The 23530-nt window shown below is 43.9% G+C and overlaps 1 protein-coding gene across 2 annotated transcripts in view; it reads left to right on the top strand.

Annotated features, from left to right (window-relative positions):
* COLGALT2 (collagen beta(1-O)galactosyltransferase 2) overlaps positions 1-23530 on the top strand; it is an 86587-nt gene that overhangs the window by 672 nt on the left and 62385 nt on the right. The window contains exon 2 of one of the 2 annotated variants that reach the window (XM_084637559.1): positions 1495-1595. The exons of the other annotated variant lie outside the window; for it this stretch is intronic. The gene's annotated coding sequence lies outside the window, so the exon portion shown is untranslated. The remainder of the gene's footprint in view (positions 1-1494; positions 1596-23530) is intronic. 2 annotated transcript variants of the gene reach the window in all.

The raw sequence follows: 23530 nt of genomic DNA, 5'->3' as shown, positions 1-23530 counted from the left end.
CAGGTTAAGGAGGGACGTGCAGGGTAAGGGGGAGGTCAGTAGAGGGGGGGCAGGGTAAGGGGGGGCAGTGGAGAGGTCAGTAGAGGGGGCAGGTTAAGTGGGGCAGTGCAGAGGTCAGTAGAGGGGGCAGCTTAAGGAGGGACAGTGCAGAGGTCGGGAGGGGGTGCAGGGTAAGGGGGGGCAGTGGAGAGGTCAGTAGAGGGGGGCAGGTTAAGGGGGAGCAGTGCAGAAGCCAGGAGCATAATGATAAGAAAGCAAGGGAACAAGTAACCCACTGCCTCCAGCGCTTCAGCGATCGAGGACAGTGCTTTTCAAGCTTTTTTCATTTGCAGACCCCTAATATTTCAAATGGAGGTGCAGCCCTCTTTAGAAGTCTTAGCCATAGTCTGCAGAGATCCGGGGATCCAGGGACCACAGGTTGAAAACCACTGATCTAGGGCAAAGGGTCTTTGTCTTTCCTGAACATCTGAGGGCTCCCTGCCTTTCAGGACTCCTGATACACTGAGCAAGAGGGCTCAGCCAGGGGCTTCCCTCTGAACCTTTTCTGTGCTGTGCTTTCCTAGCCCTAGCTGTTCTACTGGACACAAGGGTCTTTCCCTACTGCATTGGTTGGGATCAGGACAAGAGCAAAGCTTTGCCTTACCCTTTGTGTTCTTAGCTGTAAACTTTCCCTGGAGCTACTGCTTCCTGTGGAGAAAAGGATTTATTGGAACGAGCTGACAGCGTGGCTCAGATTTTGGGGTAACTCCACCCCATCCATGCTAAGAGGGGAGGACTCCAAAACTAATCCCCTTCTCTGCAACCTACCCACATGGCTTGATACATTAAACCAGGAGCAGATGTCCACTAGCCTCTCCGGAGGAGAGCAGCGCATGCATCCCAAACTATGGAATGTGTGTTTTGGCTATAAAGACCATGAACACACTGGAGGTAGATAGGCAGCAACGATGTGTTTGGGAGGGTAGGGCAAGGCACATAAAGCAAAGCAGGGATTACAGCTCATGTTTTAACAGCCAGAAAAAACTTTGACTGAAACCACAGTTTTGTTGCAAAATTGCAGGTTTTGATGGAAGTTTGCCCACCTGCAGGCTTGATTGTTGGGGAAAATGCTTGATTCTTATGCAAAAATCCAGTCCTGGGGCCAAAATGAAAAACCAAAGTCTTTGTAGAGACAAATTGCTATTATATTATTGCCATTATTATACCGATTGAACAGCTGTACTTCAGTTATTAGAGAAACAAGGTGGGAGAAGTAACAGCTTTTATTGGACCATCTTTTGTTGGTGAAAGAGAAGCTTTCCAACTACTCAGAGCTCTTCTTCAGGTCATGTTCTTGAGTTATGTTGAAATATTTGTGATGTGATCTTAGGCGTGCTTAAAACATATATGAATAGGTGCCTTTCAATATTTGTGTAAATCCAAAGAAATGAAATAAATAACATAGCTCAGTAAAAAGAACTGATTTGTCAGTGCTAGCTAGGTCTTAAATATTAGTATTTTGCAGATGTCCTAGAGGTGGCAATTGCCTGGTTTGGAAGGTGATCATGCTGAATAGGTACTGGAAGGCATTGAACAGAATATATCCAACAGCACTGGTAAGATACATTAAAAGGACCATAGCTCATGAGCAGTGTGGTAATAAAACATATTTTGTGGGAAAGGAAGAAATTGGCCTTGAATTCAATTAGCCTACTGGTATCTGAAGGGGAAAAAATCCTTTCTACTCACCAGACATTAGTTATACATGACTGGAGCAACAGAAGCTGGTAGATAAGATTCTAAGAAGTAAGAACTTTTGTGGGGCCAAGATTTAAAGTAAGAAATGCTGTTTTAGAGCTTGCACCTGATCCAAAAGTCTTTTGAAGTCAATGGAAAAATGATTCTTGATTTCAATGAGCTTTGGATTAGTGATTCAGGAAGGAAGACTAGATTTTTAGGCCCCATTAATACCAATGGAAGCTTGCATTAAATTACTTAATCAAACATGGACAAATATCCCTACATGCATTTCAGGGAGATAGTGGTTATTTACCTTCAAATACTCTACAGGTCTCTACACAAAATTACTGACTAAAAAATGATTGGTTCTAATCCTCATGTATCATTATTTGGAAATGGGATATCTGTTTTGTGCACTATGATGTCAGCATAAGTACTGCATTCTGAACTACGGACCAGCAACATGACTTAGAATAGGGACAGGCAAACTTTTTGGCCTGAGGGCTGTGCCTCCCCAAACAGCCAGGCGTGGACTGGCCCGCATCCCTGCTTCTTGCTCCCTGATGCCCCCCACTCCCCAGGACTCCTGCCCCATCCAACACCCCCTGTTCCCTGACGGCCCCCCAGGGACCCCCGCCCCATCCAACCATCCCTTCTCCCTGTCCCCTGACTACCCCTGGAACCCCTTCCCCTGACTGCCCCCCGCTGCCCCATCCAACCCCTCCTCTCATTCCTGACTGCCCCTGAGACCCCTACCCCCATTCAACCCCCCTGTTCCCCGCCTTTTAACCGCTCCAACTCCTGTCCACACCCCTGTCCCCTGACCATCACCCCAAACTCCCCTGCCCTCTATCCAACCCTCCTGCTCCCTGCCCTCTTACTGCCCTGCATGGAGCACCCGTGGCTGGTGGCGCTACAGCCGTGCCACCCGGCTGGAGCCAGCCACGCCACCGTGCAGCTCAGAGCACCAGGTCAGGCCGGGCTCTGCAGCTGCGCTGCCCCAGGAGCTCGTACACCCTCCACCCAGAGCATTGCGCCGGCGACGCAGTGAGCTGAGGCTGCGGGGGAGGGGGAAGAGCAGGGGAGGGGCCGGGGGCTAGCCTGCTGGGCCAGGAGCTCAGGGGCCGGGTAGGAGGGTCCCGCAGGCGGGATGTGGCCCGTGGGCCATAGTTTGCCCACCTCTGACTTAGAACTATAAACGGACATGTTAGGGGTAAATGAACAACAAATGCATGTTTTAAGGATCTGAGAGTTGAGAGGTATTCCAGCAATGTGTAACATAGCTCATTTTAGAAGTTTGTCTCTGGGCTAGTATGGTTTGCTCAGCATGTAGTCAATCCTGTTCTCATGTCAGTGGGAGTGCTAGGTTTAAACCTAGTTATTAGACATGTGTCAGAAAAAGTTTACTAGGCCTTAAACCTTGCCTGCAATTCAGCTAAATATGTTTACCTGACATTAAAAAAACCCCACATTAATGAGAGAGAAGTTCAGATCTGATAACTAAATAGGATATATCAGGGGTTCTCAAACTGGGGGTCATGACCCTTCAGGGGGTCACAAGGTTATTACGTGCGGGTCACAAACTGTCAGCCTCCACCCCCAAACCCCGCTTTTCCTCCAGAATTTATATATAGTGTTAAATATTTTAAAAGGTGTTTTTAATTTATAAGCGGGAGGGGTCACACAAAGTCGTGCTGTGTGAAGGCCCCATAGTGACAGAAGCATTCCAGGGGACTGCCCATGCAATTACAATACAAGATGACTAACAATATGGTGAGATTCATTATCAAAACTAAATAAGACAAGAGACTGAAAAAACGAGAGAGGTATTCTTAAAAGGGGGCTCTGCACAGAGGTGAGGTGTGGTTAATATTGGAAATGCCTCTGGAAAAAGTGTCAATTTTTTTTTAAATGAAGAAAGAAGGTCTGAAGTGGGTGTGCAGTGAAAAAGAAGTTCTATATCATATGGATTGCCATAGAGAAAGATTGATCGTCTGATGATATAAGGCATGAGGTAGATCTTCTTAAAGGGCTGTTCCCACTGAAGTCAATAGCAAAACTTCCACTGGTGTGAGATGGTGCTTAGAGGCATGGAGTATCCAGAGCACAAGATACCCACTAGGACAGAGATGGGCAAACTACGGCCCGCTGGCCACATCCGGCCCGCGGGACCCCCCAATCCCTCCCCTGCTCTTCCCCCTCCCCCGTAGCCTCAGCTCACTGCGCTGCCGGCGCAATGCTCTGGGTGGCGGGTGTACGAGCTCCTGGGGCAGCGCAGCTGCAGAGCCCGGCCTGACCCGGTGCTCGGTGCTGCGCGGTGGAGTGGCTGGCTCCAGCCGGGTGGCACGGCTGTAGCACCGCCAGCCATCGGTGCTCCAAGCAGTGCAATAAGGGGGCAGGGAGCCGGGGGGTTGGATAGAAGGCAGGGGAGTTTGGGGTGGTGGTCAGGAGGTGAGAGTGTGGATAGGGGATGGGGCAGTCAGAGGGCGGGAACAGGGGAGTTGAATGGGGGCCCATCTGTGCAGCTGAAATAGGCGCTGTAACTCACTATTAACACTTCTTGAGGAAAATTATTAATTTTAATTATTACCTACATATAAACTATAACACTGTAAATAAACAATGTACGTTTCCTTTCCATTGTAATGTAAACAATTGTAGTGATAGAAATCCCTAGCAATATGCACTCAAAGAAATGCATCAAGATCTTTGAAACCAAACAGTTTTAGTAAAATTACACTTTAAAAAAATGTTGAGAGCAAAATGTGGCATTCAAACAGAGAAAACACAATGTATAAATGTACAATATATAAAATTGAACAAAAAGCAACCCAACAATGTTAACAAATTTGTTAAAAAACGTGTTATTTCTTGATTTTAAAACAAAATAGTTGTCCAACTTTGAATATTATATTGTGTTTTAAATTTTTTGGGGGTGTAAAATCTGAATTTGTATGGTGTGTAAGTAAAGACCCAACCCTATTCTCTACTAATTAGAAAATAATCAAAATATTGTAAATAAATATATAAAATAACATGTTATAACACACTTGTTATATTATAATAATGGGTACTCATCCTATCTGGCAAAGGAGAATCCAAACTTCAAGTATGTATTATCATATTTTCTTACCACTTTCTTTATGTTTTTGACTGGCTCATTTCGTGTAGCCGTAGATGGTCCAGGACTTTCATTATCTTCTCCACCAGTTTTCGTTCTCGTTTTCGAAAAATAAATTGATCCATGTCAGGTTGCAGTCTTGCTTGCCCTTTTTTACAGTTGTAAATGGCGGACTGTTTGTACATTGCTAGGTTACCTTCCAATGAAACATACTGGCGCAACTGCATTCTCCAGTCAAGCTCTTAATAAATGTTTAACTCCACGTGACTCATGTAATCTAAGTAAAAGCTATATAAATGTAATGTTTTGAGCTGTATATATTGGACAGAGTATAGAAAAATATTATTTATTTATTAATAAAACCAAGCTGCAATATGTCAAGTTTAATTCTCACTAATACAACGGTACGTTTCACCAATAGATTGGTGAGACATGACTTCCCTTTACAAAAGTCGTATTGATTCTTCCCCAAGATATCATGTTCATCTATGTATCTAATAATTCTGTTCTTTACTCTAGTTTTAACCAATTTGCCTGGTACTGAAGTTAGATTTACTGGCCTGTAATTGCCAGGATCGTCTCATTGTGTCTCAGGGAAGTACAATGCCTCCCCTCGCTCCTGGGAAGCACAGTCTCAATTCCACTTCTATGGGAGGGTGCAGTGGGAGCTCAGCACTGTAGCTGGCCACATCCCTGCCTCCTTTCCTACTCTTCCTGCCCCTGGGGAGGTGCTAAAAAAGAACAATCCCTGGGACTGCTGTTGGGGCTACTTCCTGTGTGGAAGGCATGGAAGAAGAGAGGTTTCTTGAGCCCTCCCCTTAAGTACCTGTTGAAAGGTAAGACACAGTTTGGCCCTCCTGCAAGTATATAAGGTTGTGACAAAAGCTTCCAAAATTTGGGGGATGGAGTGCTTCCAGTGCCCAGCCATGCTAGAGTGCCTTAAGGAAACAGGTCAGTTGGATCCTGGTTGTATCTAAGTGTTGAGTGTATATATTTGTGGCCATTCCATTTTAATGGCCATTTTCCCTTGTTTTTCCTCAGGCTGTGTCAAAAGTTAAAACTTCTTCTTGTGTAGTTTTAGTGTGTGTACACTTACTATAGAAGTTTTCACTGGGATGGGTCAGGCTTTCTCAGGGATGTGCCAGTTACAATCTGCCGTGAATCTAGGAGAAACTCATTTGGATTAGGAAACTGGCATGTTAGGAGGATTTGCTAACACGGTTTCATTAGAATTCTATCCAGTTACCATTAAAAGTGAACTACAAATCAAAAAACCTCCCTTTCTTCCCTCTTTACCCTCCTTTGTCATGTGAAGAGAGCCTAAAGCTACGTTTTGTGTTTGTGGAGCTTTTCTCTGCTTATTTGGTACATAGGGAGTATCAGGTCCTGGCTCTTTCTTGTTTTTTTGGAGGACTTTGGGAAGATCTTTGGAGATCCTGTTTGGTGACATCACAATCAGCTGAAACATGAGTGGCAGCTCTCCCAGGTCAATTTGACATTGAAGCTAAAATCTTACTTGAAAAAGCCACTTCCCAGTGGTGCTGAGATGTTTGACTCTCACTTAGCTCAGCTATGTCTACAGCTGCTGCAGCTGCATCTCTGGTTGCTGTATAGACATCCCCTGAGAGGAATCAAAAGGCATTTTCTAAGGATCAAATTAGAAACTATGGGCCTGCTTCTCATCTCACATACAGCAAGTTTACCCCCACTGTATTTCTATTGACCAGTGGAGTTACTCCCAGTTTATATCAGTGTACATGAGCAGAGAATCAGGCCCTATTTCTCTGAGGTCGACTCAGCTGCAAGTAAGGAATGTACTGTTTGTAAGAGTGCTAATTATGGCTAGCTAGAACCTGATGAACCAGCCATAAGACTATGTCCAGCAGAACTTAGAATGCCAGACTCAGACCTGTGGCACTTTGGCATGAAGAGTCCTTCATTTCTTCTAAAGTACTTTTCAATGGCTTCATCTCACTGAGTCATAGCTTTTCCAAAGGTCACATTGATAATGACCCTGTCAAGAAGGTTGCAGATCTCTGCCATATACCCTTAAAATGTAAAGAAAGCAAATGTCCTTAGTTTCATCCATCAATTCCTATTGCTTCTGAGTTTTGAGCCACATCTCACTGTTGCTGCTGAGAGTTCCCTTGCTGCTGATTGTTGGACTAATCCAGTGGCTGCTGAAGTCAATGGGAGTATTTTCACTGAGTTTTGTGAACAGTGGATCAAGCCTTTTCTGATTAAATGCGCATGGAGTCAAGTTTTGCAGAGTACAGTTATATGTTGTGAGATGCACTTTTGCAGGTCCACTTTGGAAATGACAGAGTATACTATAGGTGTGGCCATTGTTTGGTAGCAGCTTGAGATAAATCCCAGATGAGTGGAGGTAGCTCATTGCTGATGTACTGTAAAACTAGCAACACTAAGAGAATGGTTTATCCCTAAAGGTGTCAATGATGTGGCTAACAATGGAAGTTTATAAAAACAGTGTGATGGTGATGCAGTTTTCATAATGTCAAGATTGGTACAGGATTAGTCTCTTCCTGTTTGATGCCAATAGAATGTGAATATTTTCCTATCATGTGAGTTCATAACATTTTTAAATGTGAAGCAATGTACATATATGGGAATTTCCATTAGTGAAGCAAGAATCATTTTAACTTCCCATGCTAAATACTCTTGTGGAATATTGGAGTTAGGAATCTGCTGTTTTATGTGCTCACTTCTGTCTACTGATACTGTTTTGATGTATCTCTAAAATCCCTTTTCTGTGTTATGAAACACATCAGATTGTTATAAATGGAATAATTTTGTAAAATAAACCTACTCTTCACTGTTTGCTTTTTGCACATCACTCAGTTTGGATGGTGAAAGTTGACTTGTCTGTTTTAGTTTCTTAGTTAATTTCTATAATCTTTTGTTAGTTTAACATAGTGACATATGGGTTGACTTTTATCATTCATATAGTACCTCTCCACTGTCTCTCATCATGAGGAATGCCACATAATTTTTTTAAAATCCAATTTTACGTTTGCCCCACAGGAATTTTGTGTTATCATGTAATAAAAATTCTACTTGGAACTTACATTATTAGGTATTTTGCAGTGGCACTCAGATCTCAACTGAGATCAAGGCCCCATTGTGCTAAGCACTACAAACACAGCTCCTGCCCCAAAGAGCTTACAATTTAAAAAGACAAGACAGACAGAAGATGGGAGTATATTATCATCTTTCACAGATGGGCGAAACTGAGGCAGATTGAAATTCACAAGGTCATCAGGGTTATCAGTGTCAGACCTAGTATTTGAAAACAGGAGTTCCTGACTCTTGCTGAGTTGCTGAGATCACATTCTCACTTCCAGTACTGTAAATTATTCATATCTGAAACGTAGAACCAGGAAACTGAGATTATACAAAATTGCCTTTATACTGAAGAAATGATTTTCTTCTTTTGTGTGTTTCACAGTCTTGGCAGGTGAAGTGTATGACATCATGAAATGCTTCAGTAGAAACATTGGAAAGGAAATCTGAAAATTACTACTGTGACTTTAGTCTGTACCACTATCCTCAAATGTATTGCAATATTGCAAAATTGTAATATTGATGAATTATGGAGCAACACTGAGTAAAATGTCAGCTGTAAGAATATAAGCACATAGTTATTCCTAATTTCTATGGATCCCCTTCTTGTACTGGAAGCTTCTTTAAGGGCCAGATTCTGATACTCTTACTCCTGCTGAATAGCACCATACTTCAGAAGTGGTCCCATTGAAATCAGGTGATATTAGGCATGAGTAAGAGTATCAGACACTTTCCCAAAATGAGTAAAGGAAGTAGTGAAAATAAAAATTCTGCACCGCTGTTGAGGTGTGTAGCGATTATGAGACCTGTTGGACTTCCATGAGTGCTATGGGTGCTCAGTATCTGTGAAAATGAAGTCACTTATTTCGGCAACTAAATTGTGGTGTGAATGAAATGGAAAACAAAACAGATATACCTCTACCTCAATATAACACGACCCGATATAATATGAATTCGGATATAAGGCGGTAAAGCAGCGCTGCAGCCGGGGCAGGGCTGCACGCTCCAGTGGATCGAAGCAAGTTCGATATAATGCAGTTTCACCAATAACACGGTAAGATTTTTTGGCTCCCGAGGACAGTGTTATATCAGGGTAGAGGTATATTTGCTTTGTGTGACTGTCTGTCCAATGCATCTGAAAACACACCCACCCACCTTAGGCATCAAGGTTACAATTTTCCATAGCCAAGCAGATGCAGTATGCAATAGAATGTGTGCAATAATCATTTGGCTATGTGGATCAAGTATCACTTTCCAAAGGCCATATTCTATTGATGCTGTTCCCCACCCCCTTCCTCTGGTTTATACTGGTTTTAAGTTTTGGTTTTAAGGGTTAGTTTGGAAGTGGTTTCTTGGATGTTTTCAAAGGTCAGAAAGAGTTGGTATTTAGATGCTTTGTATATAAATGTACTGTCACACGTCTTTGAATCCCATTAGACTGTAGCTAAAGAATCTATGCAGCTTGTTGGAGTGCCTAGTAGGACCAGTTAAAGGCTACGCTGTTGCCAAAATGTCAGAATTTACTTTGTCCTTGCAAGATGGAGACTTCTGCTCCTGGGAACGCAGTGTGATTTTTGGAAGCTTACTCTCTTATGGACCTGGATGTAGCAATCAGTAAGCTGTGATAACCCAGTGGGGGTTGCCCAAATAGATTTTAAATTCAGGAGTATGCAAGTAAAACCACAGTGTGCTCCCACCCCTAATCTGCCAAAGATAACAAGCTTTCTTCGTATATTGTTTCTCCTGAAAGAAATCCTTATATTTGTGAGGTTGTTGTGTGAAACTTGTCAATGCATCCCAGGTTTTTAAGTATAGAGTGTGAATCTATGCACACTGTCTCTCTCTCTCTGGGTGAAGAACACTTCTATCAAGATTTGTTGTTTGCTCATGTCTGGTCCACATATGCTTTGTATTATGTACACATGTATTTAGCTATATTTAAATCCCTCCCTCCACCTCAGTTTTCTTCAGAGTATGAAGGTTAAAGAGCTTCTCCTTGTGTGTCTGTAGGAAAAGCCACCGAAGATTCTGTTTAAAGGATTATGTTTCTAGCCTGGTAATATCGAGCAACGGTTTGCATTGTTGCATACTTCTGCTGCTTTTAACTGTCATGTAAGGGGTGTCACTCACAGGCTGATTTTTGCTGCTTTACTGCTGGTTATAAATCAATGCTGAATCTCGTTAAAAGCTCACAGGATCCCAATGTTGCCTTCGCTTATCCCCCATGCAAAATCCATTAGACCAAATTCCGGGGGTCGACATGTGTATAATCAAGAGCAGAATTTGATCCATCATATGTTTCTATATTGTAGTAATAGCATATAATGTCCTTGTAGTCTCGTGTGACAGCTGGAATTAGAGCAGAGTGAGTCAGTTGTAGAGTTCATATTATCTAGTATAATACAATTTTAGAGGCTGAGCCTCAGAAGTAGTGAGTGCCCACATCTCCCACCAGCTTCAGTGGGAGTTGAAGGTGGCCAATACCTTTTGGGATGGGAACATTATTCTCTATAGCCTCTTTGATACAAACTGTAAGATACTTTGGGATAAAGAATTTTAAAATAAGATGGTCACAGAGGTAAAATAAATACAGAACAACTAAGAGGTATAAACAGGTGAGAAACTAGTATGGGAAACAAAAAAATGGGCCCAATCCACTGACCTCAGTGAAGCTATTTTAAGTTTTACCAGCTGAAGAACTGGCCATATAGATTCTATGATGGATTTGAGATCTTTTTTTGTGTGGATATCATACGTTGTCCTGGTTATTCGGATGTTTGCTGCAGTAATGTATTGGGTTAGCTCAGTAGAGGACTGTCTTCAAAGAAGGCAGGAAGGAAAAGAATGGCTCAGGATAGCCACCTCTGAGCAAAACATGTGAGAGTTAGTAAGGGAAAATGCCAGAGCTATTAGCTTTGATGTTTTTGCCTCCTCTCCAACCAACAGACAAAACTGGTTTGGATCAGAATGGCCAAAACTTGGGAATTCAGAACTCTGGCAGATTTTAAAAGGGCTTCTCTTTGAAGAGAATGGGGGTAGTTGTTTGGGGGAACCAGACTGAGACATAGGCACCCTCTGGTGTGTCTGGAGAAGCTAAGCCTGCCTAGGTCACCATCACAGGATGATAGTTTTAGATAAGATAGACACATCTGCAGATTGTTATTTCAAAAGTCTTTCTCTCTCTTTGCTTTGCTCCTACCCCTAAAACAAACAATACTTAGATTTTAAGAAGGCTGTCTGTTCGCTGTACATCACTGGTCACAGAAGCCCAAAGGAAAGAACCGCAGTCAGACTTCCTGGGTAAGTACAGTTCATACATAGGGTAGTGTAGCCCAGGGACTGCTCAAAGAGTGGGAAGACTGCAAAATTTCATCCCAGGAGAAGTAAAGGCACAAGTCCTGATACCTGTGGGGGCGATTCAGAGACCAGTGAGGGGACAGAGGTGCAGCTAGCCCTGTAACCATGATAGGTTGAACATAACCCTGCCCAACACCCCCCCCCAGCCCCTCCCCCCGAAACTCTTCCCCCCACCCTGTTATAAAATTACACTAGAGCTGAGAAATAAATCCACCGAAGCAAGGACATTCCCAGTGTTGCTTTCTGCCATGCATATGCATTGCAACATGTGTGGTTATTTATCTGAGAGCCCGATGAGGCTGGATGGCTTCCCGTATCCTGTGAGGATTCTTTAAAAATGAATTGTAATGGTGCATTACACATGGAGAACCAAGTATTGGGAGCTGTCCACACAGCTGTCTGCAACGATGGCCAGTATTGTGGAATGTTTTGAAAGGCCATCTGTGTTGCAGTGCATAGAGAAGACTCAGCAGAGTGCAGGATTCTATGAGTGACTTAACTCACAATTTCCTTCCTTTGGGATGATGTCTCAGACTTAATGTTATTTCAGCTTGTTTGTTTGCCTTTAATTTCCTGTGTTTTAGTGGAAGCATGGTCTACACTGACAATGGTTTTGCCCTCATTTTCGGGGTGGATTAAGGCTAAATGTGGCCCATATACATGCATCAAAAGTCCAGAGTTTTGAGACAGAGTTTTGTCTTCCTCCAAAGGGCTTAGCTCGCTCTAGCAGGCATTTGGCTGCCAGCAATAAGATGTAATGCTATTTGCTACTCTGCCTCCAATTTACAGCTCCTTCCAACAATTCTAATCCTCATAATCTTGCTTTAATAACTCTCCCCATCTTGAGATAGTAACAGGGTCTCTGCAGACCAGTGGCTGTCAATGTGTGAGTTGTAACATCCTCAAAAGAGGTGCCAACAGCTCTTGGTAGTTACCAGAAACCTGCTCATGGTTTTCTTTTTTCAGTCTTTGTTCGCTTATCGACTCTTGCAATACATCCTCACTTGACACCAGGAAGGTCAGATAAACTTGCATTAAATCCTGTGGTGCCTTCTTGGTACTAAGGATTCTTGAGTAGATCTGAGAAGTAATTGTGATTGACTAGACTTAGAGTTGAGAACCCAAGCCATAGATCATTAGTGCTGTTTTGCCATTGTAATCTGGCCACAGAGTGAGGTTGCCATAGATTTCAAGTGACGTTATAACAAGGTAGAGAGAGTAAGACCCACATTTTTCAAAAGTGTCCAGTAACCTTTGGTGCTTGAGCTTTGGCTGCCTAATTTGAAACAACTTGGACCCGAGCACCTACAACACTTCCATTTCATGTAGTTCAGGCATTTGTAGTTCCCACACCTCTGACCAGACCCTAATTTTCTCCAGCCAACTGTAGAGACACACACAGTTAGTAGACGCTTTTGGCCTAAATGCCTTGCCTGAGGTCAGACATTTTATGGTGGAGCTATGAACTGATCACCTTATTGCCAGTCGTTGGTCTCAACCACAAAACCCACCTTCCCTAATTCTAATCTTGCAGTTGTCAGTGGCAGAAGGTCTCTCCTGTTCAGTAATAGCTGATGGAGTTAACTAAGGTGAATTAGAAGGTCTCTTTTTTGCTTATCTTGAAGAGAGTTCTTGGGCCAATTCACAGTTATGACAGAAATGAATTTGTCTCCTTGTATTCTTACTGGCTTTTAGGGTTATTGACTATGGCCAGGTTGTGGGCTCTGATGATGAATCTTCTGTTGAAGTCTTGACTGATTAGTAGGATACCCTTACACACATCCACCCATCACAGTATTCTTTCATTTTTCTCATTTGAGATGCAGTGGTCTTCAGTCACAAGGTGTGCTAGTAACAGACAGACACAAATGGAGCTATTTAGTTATGCAGCACTGGAGAATGGCATCTTCTCCATAAGGCACTGCAGCCAGCCATGCCCTCTCAGCCATTCTGCTCTCCTTTCCTAGTGTATCATTTTTTTGTTTAAGAATGTCACAGAGCACTTAAGGTTTTCATATTCTAAAGGCAGATTTTTTTCACTTATGCAGTATCTTGTCATTTCTGAAAATCTGAAAGTGCTCTATAAACATTGATTAAGCCTCATAATGCCATCCTGAGATAAGGTAATATTAGCTCCATTTTACAGGCTGGTAAACTAAGGTATAGAGATTAAATGATTTCCTCTTTCTACTTCTGATCTAGTCATTTGCTAAGGTAGGAACAGAACTCAGAACTCCTGACTGCCACTCACTTATTCTAACCACTTAATTATGGAGACACTACATTTATGTACAGTTCAACCTCACTGGCATATACTGCCTTGAAGATATGGCGATGGGCATAAATAAAGATGTATCTGGAACTTTGTTTTAGGTTGCAACTACCAGTTTTACATAACAGGCCAATCTGTTTCCACCTGCCTTCATTATAACCAGTCTCCCAAAGCATTTAATAACAAAGCTTCATTTTGTATCCTGCAGGAGAGACGGCTGTGTTGTTATACAGGCTTCTATTCTATACTTACATTCTCTGGGCAAGGATACAATAAATTTTTAAGCAGGCAAAGTGCCATCTGAACTAGTGGGCATATGCATCAGCAACCAAAAGGATCATGCATATGTATGGGGGTGGGGGAGTGGTAATGCTGTTTGAAGGCAGGAGTTCCAGCTGGGAAAAGCTCTTTGAGCTGGGATCTTTCCCGAAGCTGCTCTACATACACATTCCTCACATGGGAAGTTCAAACTTGCCCCCTTCCAGGGGTTTGGCTTTAATAAAGAAAATAACGGTAAGAGAAAGATCAGGACTACTGACCTCTAATCCTCTCTCCCCAGAAAGTCATGCCCATCTCCCTTATATCCAGGTGGAGTAACAAGTCACCTGCTTCAGTGAGTCACCAGAACGCACTTAGCCCTTTCCTAGAGGACCAACTCCTGCCAAATGCTTGGGATAAACACTATCAGCCTGTTGTCTGGGTGTTTTAGGTTTATATGACTGTTTAAAGTGGGGATATGTCATTCATAATCCAGCTCTGCGTTGTCTTAACTGTCAGTTTTTAAATAACATTTCTTTATTCAGTGTCGGAATCAGATTTAACAGTGTATTGATTGTTTCCAGTATTTTAATAACCTCTGAGAATTTCCCCAGCCTGAGAGTTATGCCCCGTCTTTGTCACTGGATGTGAGCACATTTTGGATATTGTAGAACACCCTCATTTTTCTTTCTGGAAAGTCAACAGGTGTGTAGTAAATCTGTGGTGGTCTGAAATTCAACCACATAAGTAGAAACTGGTGCATGCCTGTAATGGAGTTATCACACATTAGATAAAATTGACCGAACTGGGGTAAAGCAGACTTAATTATAAGGTTTATTCATTGAAGAGATCTGAGAATCATTATATTCACCACTTTGGTATGTAAAATGTTTACTCATTTATAGCCAGATCCTGCACATGGAAGAAAATGGAAGTTTGATCAAGCCATTCACTGGTTTTGTCTTGTATCAGGCATTCATAGAAGGTGTTTCATTATAGAGGATTTGAATGGTGTATATTCTTTAATAGTTTTTTATATTTAGGTGAAGTGTTTGTGCTTAGAAGATGCTTCATCTACTTTAGATAATCATAAAAGAGTGATGTAAAGTAAAAGACTTCATTATATTTAAGGAGCAAAACCCAGTATATCTCTTAATATCATCCCCACATCCTTCTGTGTACAGGATCCAACAATAATTGAATAAACATTTTACATACCAACTGCAGCTAAAATGCCTCTTCCACTTTCCTGCTGTAAGCGATGCCTTCAGGAAAGGCAATACGACAAACTGGACATCATATTGGAAGGAACCTGTCATGGTTCCTGCAGCCGTTCTACCACTGACAGTGGGTAGAGTGTCAGCTGCCATATCATCACAGCTAACTGTGGAGTTGGGCTGTACAGAAGCCAGTGCATAAGTTCTTTCCGCTCCTCTGTCTTTCCACTTCTCACTTCCTACTCCAGTAGGAACCAGGCAGCTCTTCAGAAATGAACGAAAGTCTCCAAAATATAAAAAAACTCTCTCTGGCTGGAAACCAGGTGAATTTGGGGGTATGACCACACAGTTTTGAGGCTTGTATGAATCCAACCTTGTAGTGAGTCAAAAGAGCGAGGGGAGAGGGTATGTAAACCAAAACTCCAAGGCAAGCTTATTGTAAGTTCCTCGCACACCCAAAATGCCTAATTTCACACAGCTCCAGGTGCTTGGGCCTGATTCTCAAAAGTGCTCAGTACTCAGTATTGGAACTGGGTTTTTTAAAAAGAGCTCAGCACCTGAAGTGCTGAACTGCCTGGGGAATCTGGCCATAGGTGTCACAATGGAAGCTTCTGGGGGCTGAGCGCCTTTGAAAATCTGGTTCTTATTTAGGTTTCTAATGGGTAGCTGAGCTCTTCTGGAAATCTGGCTTCATGTCCTGATGTTTTCGGTCAAAAGATGACTCCCTGTAGCCTGAGCCGAATAGGGAAAGGAAGAGGTGCCCAAGACAAGTGAAGAGGTTCCCAAGACAAGGAGGGCAGTATTCTTCAAAGGAGAGAATGAGGCAACTTGCTTCCTGGGGTGGAGTGGACTTGCAAGTGCCTCCAGCAGCACCTTTGGAAAAGTTCTAGTGTGCACCCCCAAATCTCCGCCCTCTGGGCACTGTCCGGGCAGGGCAAAGACCACACCCCTCAAGGCTGTTTAGTGCTGCCAGCTGTTCTTGCAGCTCCCTCCCTGCTTGGGGAACATACAGAACCACAGAGGTCCTTGTCCCCTCTCCCTCTATTCAGGATAGCTATTATGGGGCAGCCATAGTCTGGCCCTTTGGTCAAGGGCAGCTATGCTGAGGTGTGTTTGGATTACTGGCCCCCCAAGCCCTAACAGAGTTGGGTGTGGTATGTGTGTCCTAATTGCTATATCTCTGTGGCACCCAAGAAGTTGTGGGTTGGCTTTGTTTGTTAGCATTAGAAGGTGACAATTTGCTTTGCCATTTGAAAGAAAGGGTGGGCACTGGGCAGTGGTATTTTACCTGGAGCTGCAAGAGAAGAAATATCTGATTAAAAAAAATTTTTTTTAAACCAGATGGTAATTGCTTTTCCCTCCCTAAAGGGATGTTTGCTTTTTCTGTTCTTTGGTCCCTCTGCAGAGGAAGGCTGCACATGTCTGCAATCTGTTTTTAATTTGATGCACAGAGGTGCTGAATAATAGGTTGCAGTAACCAGTAACTCTAAGGTCTGCTGCTTTCCTGCAGCTGTTAGTAGGTGATCATCTCTTGTGTCAGCAGATCCAAAGATCTGTTTATCCTGCTTGTACGTTTCCTGCTCCTAACATGGAGAGTGGCTGGAATTGGGGTGAGAAGCATGGACTATGAGTTCTTTGACACTGTAGTAGTTTGAAGAGTATTCTCCATCACTCCAGTCCTGAGAAGAAATTCAGTTGTTCTCAGGAAAACCAGAGAAAAGGCAAGTGCTATGTTCCCAAATGCTAGTATTTTGAACAGCTTGTGATGTGGAAGCCGGATATTCAACTCTGCCAAATGCAAACACGTCCATGTCTTCTGGTTATCGATTTGACTCCATGCATTATTCACCACAAACTTTCTGCAAAGTAAATTTAAGCAGCCTCCCATAAGTAATAGCCATGCCGATTCACGGTCTATGGAGGTAAGAATCACAAGGAAGAACAGGAGCCTAAGTTCCAGCAAGGGCTGAAAAGAGATCTGTGCCCCTGTAGTTTATGCAAGCAAGGCAAATATGAACGTGGAAAATATCCCTTTGCTGCTGTGCAACTGAGGTTATTGAGTCACTAGGCAGACTCTGATAGAGCTTTTATTCACCCTGTGCTTTTTCTCTGTAACACTGACACAGTCTGAAGCTATGTCTTCACTGCCCAAAGAGGTGTGTTTTTACAGTGAGGTCACTGTGTGTTAGCTATCTTGCTGTGAAATCCATGGAGAGACAAGGCCCCTGTAGCTATTACCTCAAGGTCACTAGGTAAATCCCAGGTGTGTGTGGCGGGGATATAAGGTTGACCTCGACTAGCTACATTGAGGTCAAAACTACCTGTGAAGTAGCGAAGAACTTGAGCTGGTCCCATTTAGTTCATACACCTTCTCTGCTGTGTAGGAGTGGGTTGATTATTAACTTTTGGCTTCTTCCCTTTGCTGCTTGTGGGTATGAGCGTTGCTTTTTGGGTAGTTCTCTCCTCCAGCAGCCACTCAAGGACCTGAGAAGATGGATAAATTTTGCAACAGTAGCATCAACAGCAGTTTCACAAGAGCAATAATAGCACATTCTGGAGTATTGATTGCCCCCCACCCCCATTTGCTTGTTCCTTCACAAATTCACTTCACTGAGGCTTGTGTGTGGGCTGCAGAAAGTAGTGTTACCTTTGTACATATTTATATGATCTATAGCTATATATTAACTCCATCTTAACAACGTTTTCTGTAAGTGAAAGTTGTTGCCAGCAGTGTATTCTCAAAGTGGAAAGCGAAAGGAACTCAAACCCACAGAACCTACTTCTATTTCTGTTGCTGCTGCTAAAGGTATCCAACCAGTGGACCAAATTCTGTGATGAATCCTGGTCACATGCCACCTGAGGCAAGTTGGGCATACACTAAGAAGGAGGGGATTTTTTTGGTCTAAATTCTCAAGTTCCCTTGAGTTGTTCTGTCCTTCAGGGACAAGTCAAGGCCCACACTCAGGCTACTCAGCATTAAGAGATGGAAGCTTGAAATTTAGGGTGAGATTTGAAAGCCACAAATGGTAGTTAGGTGCCTAACTCCCATTGTCTTTCATTTGAGGTTAGGCACCCAAATGAGTGTCCCCAAAATGAGTGTGATTATCAGCTCCTTTTATCTAATGAGAGCATCATCTCATTTGCAAATTTCACATCATATTTAGCATAACATACTTTTTAAAAAGTATTTGATTCTGTAATTAACAATATAAAAACAATAACAAACAAATCTAAAGGCAAATCAAGACCTTCAACTTTAACATACATGTAGAAATCATTATGCAAAAATAACTAAAACCATAGTACACTTTCATACACTTTCATTTTTCAGTATGAAAAATAAAGGCAATTAAAAACAAATGGCACTAAAAAAGAGGACAGTTTTTATAGATGTGTAAAATACGTGGTTTAAAGTCTGGATAGATATCATAAGCAACCAACCACAAAATATCAGAGTTACTTTGAGATAAAATAATTGTGGACAAAATTTTCAAAAGCCTCCACTGATTTTAGGCACCTCCATTTTTGGTTGCCCAACTTGAGCCATATTAAAGGGACCTGATTTTCAGAATGTGAAAATTTAGATTTCTCAAGCTGAGCCCCCAAAGTCACTGGTTTCTTCTGAAAATTTTGGCTTATGTGTCTAATTATTAAATTAGATTATTAAATTATTAAATTATATGCCTTTAAGACACAGCCCATAGTAAGGGGCAGTGCACAGCTTCACTCCCATCTGGGGAGAACAGGCTGCTATTCTGTTTGAGTGATTCCTCCAGCCACGCTAAGGGGAGAGCAATTTGCAACACCACTTGAAGGGATCTAGTATGTCATCCTGCCAATTCCGGAAACCAGTTCACTGGGTGGCAAAGCCATGACTCCTTCTTGCTGCCCCCTTATCAGTGAGTTGTTTCCCAGGGATGTGTGGGAGAGCAACTCCATTGCAGCATCTGTACTCTCCTGAGCAGTGCACTAGTAATGCTGTTCTGGCAGTCTTCTTAGTCCTTGCCCACTCTACTGCTTGGCTCTGTTAGCCTGGGCCATGTTCTAGCTCTACAGGAATATTTTAAAGAGTAAATCACAAAAGCTACTCTGAAAGTATCAGCTTTTTATCTAGAGTGTATTAGAGTATATTGATTTATAACAGTTTCTCTCCACGCGCTCTTGGGGAATTTCCCCAAGCCAAACAAAACTCAGTGAGTTCATTCTCTGGTTTAATAATCATTCATAAGAAAGAAGCAATCTCAGTGGGATCCATATGCAAGTCTTTAAGTTGGGGGATGAATTTGGTACCTCGTGTACAGAAAACAAGCCTTCCATGGTTGCATTCAGCAGCACACAGCCGTTTATAATCGTACTGTTAAGCTTCTTGATGAACCATTTACAGCTTCACTCAGTTGGGGTTTGTTGAGAAGTCCAAATACTGGGTCACCCGTGGAAAATGACTTGGTACATTTACACAACCTGGAACAGCAGCTGTCTGAGGGGGAAAGAATGTTTGGAATGTTCTGAAAAGGAAACATCTGATTGGCTGAAAATGAGGGAATGCGATGTATCAATACACAACAGTTCTCCAACCCTGTCTGATAAATTCCTAAAAGACTAAAGCTAAAAGGGTAAAAGACTGTCACCAATAGCAGTCAGGCTTACACTTTAACACAGGCACATCAGCCTAAATATTCTTCATGTAGCTTTGGGACAACAGCATGAAGTGGTACCAAAAGAACTGGAGCTGATGGCAATGGTTTGTTTTGGATAAATGACTGATCAAAGCCTGAAGCAACACCACACAGCATATAGTGATGCAGCGTATGAAGACATCGTATCTCTGATTTGACAAAGTTGCTTTCAACAACTGTTTTTCTGGTTCTTTAAAAGCATTTCATTTCATTATCCCTTACCAAACTCCATCAGGTTACTGGAAAAACCTATCCACAGCCTGTTCTGAAGCTCACAGAAGATAATAGTTGCCACTGGGTCTGCTGCCTCTTCAGATATTTTTTTTCCTACATGGGAAGGCTGTTTTTGAGGTTTTGGTTACACTGTCTTTTCAAATACTAAAATGACACAAGTTCAAAGAGCTTGACTTGAATACAAAAGTCTGTGCTGCTAAGCACTTCCCCACACTTTTATAATTTCCTAATTAATGCAGGGGCTAACTCGCGTGGTGTCACGACTAAGCCATGGAGGGATGGAATGATTATTGTGAGAGAAATGTTGGAGTCCTGTTTCTAGCATTAACTAATGTAGTTACCGTACCCACAAAAAATTCTTCTCAATGAGTTGTTATTTCAGACTGGTGAGCTCATAGCTGTCTGCTTGGCAAAGCTCAGCTCTGACTTCTTCATACAAAATAAGATTGCTGCCAGGTTTTTCTGCCTCAGACCTGAGCTTTCAAGAAAGCTCCATTTTGCAGAACAAGAGGGACACTTCCATCAGTGGCATTTCCTTCTGTCTTTGACAAGCTTCTCAAGAGGACTCAGAGCCTGCCTTTTTTGGTCTAGCAAGTCATACAAGTTTAAAGCCTAAGGATTTCCTGGAAATATAGTGTTTGCATCTGGTTTAGGGTATGTTTTCAAGCCAGATCATGGGTAGGATTCAAATGTAGATATGATGGCACAGAAATGTCATAAGCTGTTCTTGTCAGATTTTGGTCCCAAATGCTGGGAAATTGATACCTATCATCTTGAATTGTAAAGGCCATGTGAGATTATCTGTGTCCATGTAATTTCTGCCATCTTGGACCAGACTCCTATTAGAGTGGTCATTCTTGTGAAATTTCAGTTGCATCCTTAGGGAAGACAGGTTCTTTCCAGTTTTGAATCTGATCCAGAACCCTAACTGGTGTGTATCTGGATTTTGAATACAAACCCCTTGTTTTTCTGACCCACCACTATTCAGAGGTTGTGATTTATGGCTCTGGTTTTGACCCAGCTCTGAGGAAAAACCTATAGAATTCTTTTGTACAACACACTGGTTTATATCCAGCTGAGTTAGGAGCTGAACTTGCTGCCCGCTGAAACTCTCATTTCGTGGGTGTGTGTGAGTGCGAGAAAGAGGTTGCTGGTTTATGTGTTGCATATTGTGTGTGTGTATGCACGCACTATATTTATATAATAATTTGTTGTGAAGGGTTACTGTTGCATGACCTCTGTTTACAACTTATGCCCATATTTGGAAACAAATTGCCGAAGCTCTGAAAAGCAGATGGGTCTAAAGGATGAGCTGCTAGTCTGAATGGCACTGAAATAGTTAAGTCATGGGCCATGAAAGAAGGATGGGCAGAGTCTAAGTGTCCTTGAAGAGGACTGCTGTGCAGGCATCCTCCAAAATCCACATGCCACTGACTTGTGATGATTTGTGGGATCTGTCTGTAGCAGTTATGAATTTTAGTTGATATTATGAAGTTGTTACTCATGGGCGGTGAGTAAACCCCCGCTTTGGGGAGGCTAGCCCGGTGGCTGTGCCCCTTCCACCCGAGGCTCTGTCCCTCTGCATGCTTGAGCCTCGAACCCTCCCTCCATAACAGGAGGACTGGAGGAGTCCCGGTCTGTCCACTCACAGCCACCATGGAGGACAGCCACCATGGCCTCCTCTCCCAGGCCCCCGAGCACCTGTCCGGGCCCAGCCACATGGGCCGAGCTATCACCACCACCCTGAACTGCTGATCCTCCTTGACCTGCTGGGTGAACCCCGGCCACACTGGTCCAAGCCCCCGTTCCTCCCCAAGCCACTGGGCTGGCCCTGGCCATGCTGGGCCCAGCCGCCATGGCCTCACTCCCCTGTCAGACCCTCCCGCCCACCACTGGCTCGCCGCATTTCCTCCTCGCTCCCCTGCCCCCGAGGAGGAGGAGTGCGCCAAGCGGCAGCAGGCAAGCAGCAGCAGTGTAGGCCATGGGGGTCGCTGGAAAGGGGCAGGGTCACCACTGCCCAGGTGTCCCGCGGCAGGTCCGCGGCAGCTGCACCAGGGAAGGTTTAGCCTTCCCCAGCCTATTATACCTGCCGCCCATGTTGTTACTATGAAAATTGCTATAGCATGAATGCTTCTATTTCTGTGTATTCACCATGACCTACAAGCCTGAAATCCATGTTTCTGCCAGACCAGCAGGACTATCTGCACCTGAATAAGTCTTACCTGGAGAGAACTAAAGAGTGACTGCATCCTACTAGAAATCAGTTCTCTCCACCTTCCCTCTGCAAGGGCTTGTGTCAGGGAAAATGAAAAATCCCCAAACACAGAAATAAGACAGCAGGGTGCTGTTGCTAGCTTTTAAAAACCACAGAAGGGGAGAGGCACAGGAACTTTGGACAAAAGAGAGGGGTAGGGGTAGACAGGCTAGTGTCAGAGAAGAGCTGGGGGAGAAGGTTTCATGTTTCAGAAACCAAGCTATGCACTGCAGCAGATGGACACTAGATGGCCCCGGAGTTCAGCCCAAAGAATGCTCTGGATACTCCTGAGGGCATTCTGCACCAAAAAATTAAAAATTCTGTGCACAATATTTTAAAATTACGCAAGTTTTATTTGTCAATAAATAAATGCAGAGTTTCCAGCATGGCAGTGTGGAGCACAGGCCACTGGCTGCATGAAGGTGGAATATCACCCTGCAGCCCCCCACTCATCACTTACCACCGGGACACGGACTCAGCGGTGAGGCTGCACCTGACCCTTACACAGCAGAAGACCTGGGCCTGCCCCAGAAACATCCTGGGGCCCTGCCCCTCTACGCCAGGTGCACCAGGTGTGGGGCAGGTAGGCTCAACCAGGCAGGATCCAAGTGTAGAGGGGCTCAGTGTGGGGGGATCCAGGTGTGGGGTGAGAGGATCCGGTGTGGGACAATCTGGATGCAGACAGCTCAGTGCAGGGGGGTCTAGGTGTGGGGGGATCTGGATGCACAGAGGCTTGGGGGGTTCCAGGTGCAGGGGCAATGGGACTCTACAGGGGCTTGTTGGGGCCTGTGAAGGGGTCTAGTTTTGGGGGGCCTCAGTGGGGGGCCGGGGTTCTGGGTGCTAGGGGATTGGGGCTTGGTGGAATGGGGGTCTGGGTGCAGCTAGTTGGCTGTCAGTGGCATGGGGGTCTGGATGTGGGGGCTCACAGTGGGGCAGGGGGTGGGTCATCAGGGTGGGAGTTTGAGTGCAGGGAACTCAGTGGAGGTGGTCTGGGTGCAGGGGTGGGGATCTGGAGGCATGGGTTCTGGGTGCAGACGGGCTCAAGATGGAGGGGTTAAGGTTCAGTGGAGTGGGGTTTGGGTATGGAGGGCTAGGAGGGTTCTGGTTGTACCCGGTGAGGCTTGGCAGGGGTGTCTGGGTGTGGGAGGTCCAGATGCAGAGGTGCTGGGTGGATGCTGGAGCAGCTCCCCGTACAGTGATCCCTCTCCCCACAGCTGAGGAGTGATGGGGGCAGGAAGCAGGGGAAGATGCTGAGCTTCCTACAGCTGGGGGAGGTTTCTGGGGGTGGGTCTGACACAGCCCCAGCCACTCCTTACAGGGGAAGAGGAAGTCCTGTCCTCT

This window comes from Lepidochelys olivacea, assembly GCF_965140295.1.
Source record: "Lepidochelys olivacea isolate rLepOli2 genome assembly, chromosome: 8".
In the NCBI taxonomy this organism is placed as follows: Eukaryota; Metazoa; Chordata; order Testudines; family Cheloniidae; genus Lepidochelys; species Lepidochelys olivacea.
This window is presented reverse-complemented; position numbering and strand designations above follow the sequence as displayed.